The sequence below is a fragment of the Schistosoma haematobium genome, chromosome 1 (genome assembly GCF_000699445.3).
Source record: "Schistosoma haematobium chromosome 1, whole genome shotgun sequence".
NCBI lineage: Eukaryota > Metazoa > Platyhelminthes > Trematoda > Strigeidida > Schistosomatidae > Schistosoma > Schistosoma haematobium.
Window position 1 is genome coordinate 9,517,718 of NC_067196.1, and position 7,506 is coordinate 9,525,223.

Below are 7,506 nucleotides of genomic sequence, written 5' to 3' on the forward strand. Positions count from 1 at the left end.
AAAAGGTTACCACAAGACAAACTTTAGCAGGATTTTAAACCTTAACTAAAGTATTTTGATACAGACCAAGAATGCTTTCGAATGTGATAAATACACAAAAGCCAAAAAAACTCAATAGAATATCACTTTAACTGTAGTAGATTCAATTAAAGTGTAAATCGTAGTTCTGATACGTAATTTACGATCAAAACAGTTAACTAATTCAACGAGAAACAATACCACTGTCCTTTTTAGATAGCGCGCGTCAATAACAAATATATTTGTCACTTAGTAACAAATTGCGTTTATTCATGCTTCTCCTTAAAATAAATCGGTAAATGCATCATTTTCATTATGCACCGGCATCTTTTTTGTGAACGCTTTTAGGACTTTGAAAGAGTTTATAGGCGCCGTAACCATAATAACGTGGTGAACAATTAGGTCGATTAAACATATCTTATCATCTTTATTTCCTTATTTTGCCGTGAGAAACGCAGTCTTGAAGTAATGCGTCAATGTTATCCATGATTACAATACTGTGGGTGGTACATTCAGAAAAATCGATTTATGTTTGTTAACATGAATTAGGATAAATAATACTGCAAAATTTCTTGTCCTCTCGTCTCTTTGGCAACCGACGAGCGATGTTGATAATTTCGAGATTCCACAGTTTCATTTCCGCACACGAAGCACTTGACTTCTTTTATGAATAAAGTTTCACGTGGCTAGCACAAGAAACGGTGTTTCAAAGCGTGAGATCAAAAGTTTCAATGCGATGGCCAAGATAGTGTATTTCAACAGTATTTGAGAAGTTTCAAGGTTCAGACAGTGTGCTTCACTTGGGAAGTTAATTATTATGTAGCGTAGCGTCGAGTCGAGATTAACTATGAACGCCGCTACCAAGAAACACGTGCCAAGTAAATCAGTAGGCGAAGGTTGAACGTAACCAAATAAATCCATAAAATCCCCGAGAAGCCAAATATCAGAAGGCAGTTAGTGGACCAAGTCGAGATATATTTGCTGACGATCTCGTGGTATCAAAATGATACCGAGATCGTTCCAGGATACAAGCTTGGTTACAGAACGTAACCGAATTCGCGCGAAGTCAAAATCAAAGTGTGTGTAAGAATAATGGATGCTTTTTAGCACAGTTAACCAAAAGCACATTAAAACAGTCACTGGTACAATTGGTTATAATAATAATTGTTTTCGGTAAACCAATCGTGTTCTCGTGATAAAAGTGAGTCACCACAATTATATATGTATTATACCAGTGTTAGTACTCAATAGGCCGGGTGAACAATCCTTCAGATAGTCCTAAGCCTAAAAACCGGTAATATTGTTACCCGGAGTACTACTGTCCGCTTAATCTTTCTTAAAATTAAGGACAGTGTGTAATCGCATGAAAATAACGTAATATGTAGTTTATCTATAGGAAAATCTGCTGGGTATGTATGTTATGATTTAGTGCATTGGAGTCGATTCAGTATTCCTGGATGTCGATATTAATAACAATCTTCCAAACATTGAAAATGTCATAACAAATTTCAAAGATGTAGCAGAACTGAATTTGATCTAAGGACTATGAATTCTTATGTCATTAGAATGTGAACTCTAAGGTTTTAAATATGAGTGTACTGACATCAGAGAGGTCACAGTAAATCAACGTCAAGACATAATATCGTAAATTTAATAAGGGACGCAATCGTATGCGATTTATTCATTACAAATAAGGCCTCACGATATCATGATGCACACATCAACACAATTAAGAAATCACCGTGCGTGCATGACAAAGCATCAAGTGAACGCGAACAAACTTATAGGTGCGCAATTAATGAACTATAACCTAAGAAGAGACGGTAAGACTGTAATTTATGGACGAACCAATCACATACGAGATTCCAGGTCCCGGATTTTGGCACGAAATTCATGCACACATTTTACTAAGTAGCATTTCGGCACTTAACGTGATGTCTATCCCTGAAGAAAAACCCAGATCTATTTTCCAACCGTAATCATCAAATGTAAATCACAATTTTAATTCCTCAAACTCGTTTATAACTCTTGTTTAGTTGGTAGTGAGCATTCTCAAGGTTACTTATGTATCGCTCAAAGGTCGTCCATAATTTGTAGTCTATCCATCAAACGTTTGGTGATTTTTCACCCGTGACGTGAGAACCAACTTCATAACAGTCCGGAACGTTCAGGTTTGCTTAGTATTTGCCTTTCTTCGTAATTTACTTGGTACGTGCATTCGTTAATTTTCATCCCTGTTGTGTGTATATTGTTTGGTTGATTTGAGCCGTATTGAAATAAACTCTCGCAACAACTTCTTTTCTTTTTGTGTGAATTGTAGACAAGTTCGGGTTGCAACACTAATGGTTTTCAGGTCCGTTAACACATGAGTCACAATAACATATATGATTCAATACATACAGCATCTGCCATCGATTATAACAGTCGATAAGTAATCTGAAGGCAGTTTAACCAAAATGGGTGCTTTTGTACTGCGGAATCAACTGAATATTTTGCAGTTGCGAGAGGTTTGTTGAAAGGTACTGTCGCGTCAATTATTAATGGCCGTTATCACTACGTCATTTTGGTATCATAAGTTAATCTTTTTCACAGGCTTGAAGAAAAGAACTCCAATCATTTCAGAAGGATAATGTTGTGTCGCTTCTCAAAGTCGATATGAGATGTCTTCTGCCTTTATGGGCCGAAGCAGATCTTTTTAATGGTGGGAGGACCTCAGCAGAATTGTCTATCACATTACCTTACCTTATCCTCTTGGGCCAGATCCTTAAATTTATGAATAAATACCGTCCGAACTGATCTATCTTACTTGGGTAATACCCATAGAAACACCAGTGTTTGAGGTGAAATATTAATTATTACTCAAGAAAAAAGTACGTCGGATGACTCTTCTTCCGGCTTCAGATAACCTTCTTGAGTTTTCGATAGCCATGAAGCTGTCAGTACATAAGTGTTTGTATGCAATATTGGAAGATACTATTTCATATCCCTTAGCGATAAGAAGTACTCGTATTTTAGACTCCTAACCCAAATATTTGTACCCAAATTGATATGGAATTTAGGGACATAACATACACCTCATTAGGAAATCCAGCAACACTCGTAGGACGGGAGACTTATAAAGCAAATTGTTACTCCATATACTGACACTTCGCTTTACATAACCTATCAAATTAATGGCTTGAAGTAACTGTATAGCTAGTACTTGGCACCTGAAATATGCACTGATTCGTTTTTACATCAATTATCTTTGTGAATTCAGTATGCGTATTCTGGAACTCCGTCCGCGTAGAATATATTTGACATCATAATTCATTGTAGAACCTCACAAACGTTGCAAGATTCACCTTGGGAATTAAACATTTAAGAAGTGGACATGTTACTTATCACTAGAGTAGACGCTAGAAAAATGATATAATGTATTGATTAGTAGAATACATCGTCAACTAGTTGAATTTACACTGTCAGTCTATAATTTTGAACAATCAAGTCTGTTTCAGACAGATGAACCGTAGAGGATTTTCCAGATATGACCCGATAACCTGTCGTGGTATTGGGCCTTAATACGAGACCAATATTAGGATTTCTATAATATTGATTGTTTTTTTAATATTTCTAAACACGAAATATGTTCGACCTATAAGTTAATCTATTAACACTCATCTTACGGCGACTTATTAAAATATCCGTACACGGAGTCATATTATTATTATTATTCCACTTTGTTAAGCTCAAATAATGTTTACCTAAATTTTCATTTTAGGCGTGTTGAGAAAAATTTATTAATAATGTTTACATAAACAGTTGTCGAGGTCATTTACATAGGAAAAACAGTGAAATGCCAACGTTGTTATTGGTAGAAAAAGCCTGCAACCCTAATCTACAGAAAAATTGACGCGACGTTTACGTTCACATACGGAAAAAGACTACTGGTTCAAAAGAGATACTCATGCACACCACAGTCTATCTGCTGCAAACTGGATCATGTAGGAAGCTTGATGTGGATTAAATGAACATTTATTACATACGCCCTGTAAAGACGTTGTAGCGAATCATATACCCGACGTTGCCACGTGCAGGTGTATCAAGGCAAGTAATCAATATTGCTTATTAAATGCAACACACTACTCCTAGCCTTCAGATTGGTAAGGAAATAACTGACATGAATGCAGAAACAGGACATTATCAGGTGGAATAGTACATACTACTATATGTTACCATAATTTGAGAGGACAATATTTTTGGATCAGAAACGTAACACTCAACGACATCCTGGTAAGGTGATAGGTTTTTCATCCATTTTCTGCAATCTCAGCTGATTTTTACTGTCTTTTTCACCTTTACGTTGAAAATAGATTAATAAGAAAGAAATCAATCCATATTAGGTTCTTAAAGGCCATATATTTGCTTCGGCCGGCAGTAATTACTACTCAGTTGTAAATTTTACCTTCTCTGGTTGGATATATTAGCCACCAAAACGTTATATTCCTGGAAGTAAATCAGGCTCATGTGCAAAAGATACGACGGTGAGTAGTTTTCTTCAGGGACTGAGAAAACATCTCATCGTTACTATTTTCCATATGAAAATTCAGTTTTTAGGTCACTGACATTTTAAGAAAGATAGCCAGTAGCAGGAATAAGTACTGTTATAAACTGAGATTTAGGAAACCCACTATGATGTATGACTTTTAAATTAGAATCACTAATTGCATTGAAATTGACGGTCGGAAACTGTTCAATCAAGCCCGTGTTGATCAGTAGCATAGATGATATCTGTCGAATGATTGGGGAGTAGTCAGAGATGGTGTGACGAACCAGCTAGTGTTGAAGTCACAACTCGATGTTAGTACGTAATGTGGATTGCCCTTTCGTCGTATCCTGGTATCACGGCTGCTTTGATGGCTCTATAACACAAACGACGTTATTATGGAGGTATATTAATAGTAATATGTACACGGAAAAATATACAACCATAGTTTCATGGGCTGGTCCGTGGCGTGCAATCAACTGATGCGCGTTGGTTGTTCTTGACCTTTACGAGGATCTGTGAACTGTTTGGCTTTCAGTAACCCGAATGTCGGATGATTTGGCTGGAGTCCAGTGACACTTCACTGGCCCTACATATATAATGGTATTAATGATCAAAAACAAGTCACAGTTGTTTGAAATAAAAATGATCAAATCAGGTTAGCTTCTTTACCGTTGGAATTTTCGAGATTTCACAGTCAAGTATCAGATTTATGAACACCGCCCTCTCTATAATACAAGGAATCACAAAGCAAGGATCAGCCGAAAAAACGAGAAATGTGCACACTAATATACATTTGTCTGCTTTCATGTATATGTTCATTGTATTTTTTAACTAACAGTTTATTTAAATTTTTAGCAGATTCCTGGGGGTTTCGTGTGGTTGATTCCCTTCATTAACCAAGCTAAAACAAGTGCAATATTTGCATAAAATGTGACTGGATATCTAGCGGTCGCTCACTCAATAAAAATTTTAAATTCATAATGTTGTAAATAGTTATCAGTGTAATGTAATAATTTTACATGCATTCGAGTACTTTTTGGTAATATGAGTATCTCTTGAATAACTTACGATCACTCACTCGTCTGATGAACAAATGTATCAGATTCAAACAGTTAGTATATATACTGTATCTACGTTAATAATCATATGTCTATGTAATAAATATCTGACTCTTATTAATTTTTCAAGTGAAGGAGAACTATTTCAAACTCATCACATGAACATACCAGCCGATGTGAAGATGAGGAAAGAGCTGTTATTTGGCGAATAGCAAACCACTAAGATCAAAAAATAGATAAAAATTCCGATCTTCGATGAAAGTCGTGAGTCAATGCTCTTCCGAATAATAAGGCCAATTGGTGTCAATTACACAATCTTGTTCGTGTATACGGAAACAAATGCTCGGCGAAATTAGCCTAATAATGATGAAAAGTAACTACTGTTTCATTTCCAAGTAGTGCGATGTTGAAATATATCAATTATGATTATAATGACCAAGAAACACATACCTTCACAAATTAGATCTTTGGAATATGCATATAAAATATAACCACAAGGCCGCATATGGTAACCGAAACTTTCACAAGCATATCGTGCATGCAAAGTACAAAAAACCTCCGTCAGGCCTTTGTTATGGCAGCGTGCATATTCTCCTGCTATTAACTTGTGTCTCATCTTCCTAACTTGTTTATAATGTACAACTACAATTTCAGATGCGAAAGCTGTGAGCACATTTAACAAAGTTTGGACTGATCATGGAACATTAAATTGATTATACTTTGAACTAAGTTTCTTACATCAAGCTTTAGGAGACGCTGAAGATTCTTTTAATTGTGTCAAACGTAGGTCCGTATCTTTCTTACTTCAGATCTTACTGAATGTTAACAGTAGAGATATCTCTTGAAGTGTTTATGAGCGCGTTCTACTCGGCTGTTTACGTGACTGTCCAAGCCTAATAAATGTCGCTGATAACAGCAGGCCCACATTGACTTCCGGTCCATCTAGTGATCTATGTAATCAAGCGGCCATGGCGAATGGGTTCTCAGGCACTCGTACTTTTGAGTGAATCAGAGTATTATTCATTATGAGGAGCAAGGCCTACATATCAGATCGCCTGGTTTTTACAAGATGTTCCAAGCATTTGTGAACATCAACATTTGTGAACTATATAAGATAAGTTGCATGGTTAACACTAACATTCCTGAAAAATGTATGTTATTTCCGCATAACTGTGGGTAGACCATACTGCAGAAATTTCAGTTACCGCCAAGTCCATAACTAAAGTGTGTGTATCGGAAGTACCATACACCATGTCTGAATTATTGACGTAGGTGTACGAAGTATTCACGTCGTTCTTGCTTAAAAAGAGTATACAAAACGGTGTGCCCTTGCCCAGTAACGATTAGCTGGGACAGTGGTGAGCTTCAAGACCAAGTCGTTATTATTCGTCACTTATTCAATGTTTTCGGTCCGGTGAGTCGAGTCAATACCTACCACCTCTGGAAGCGTGTGGTTGATAGCTATTTACTCGCTGTGACAGAAGCAAATCTTAGTTATGGATATATTTTCTTCGAAAACTTCTACATTTATGTTTGACTGGACGCGCTGTGAAATCTCGCTGTTATGTTTAATGTCCAAACTCAGGTAATTAGAATACGTGTTTAACAACCTGGATACAACTGTAACCGCGTTTTGGGAACATAATATGTGGCAATCTGCTTGATGAACTTCTAAGAAATCAGATGTCGAATGCTATGCGTATTACTCAAAAAATGGCTTTGAAATGCAATCATTCTCTCGACGACTATCGTTTCGAAGAATCTACAGAAATACATCTTCCTGTGCAAGGATGGTTGTGCTCGTGTTAATGGAGGTGGACTTCAGCTCACCATTTACTTCACGGACCCGAAATCCGGATTTGCATTAGCAATATTTTGACGTGAAGGGTAAATTCATTTGAA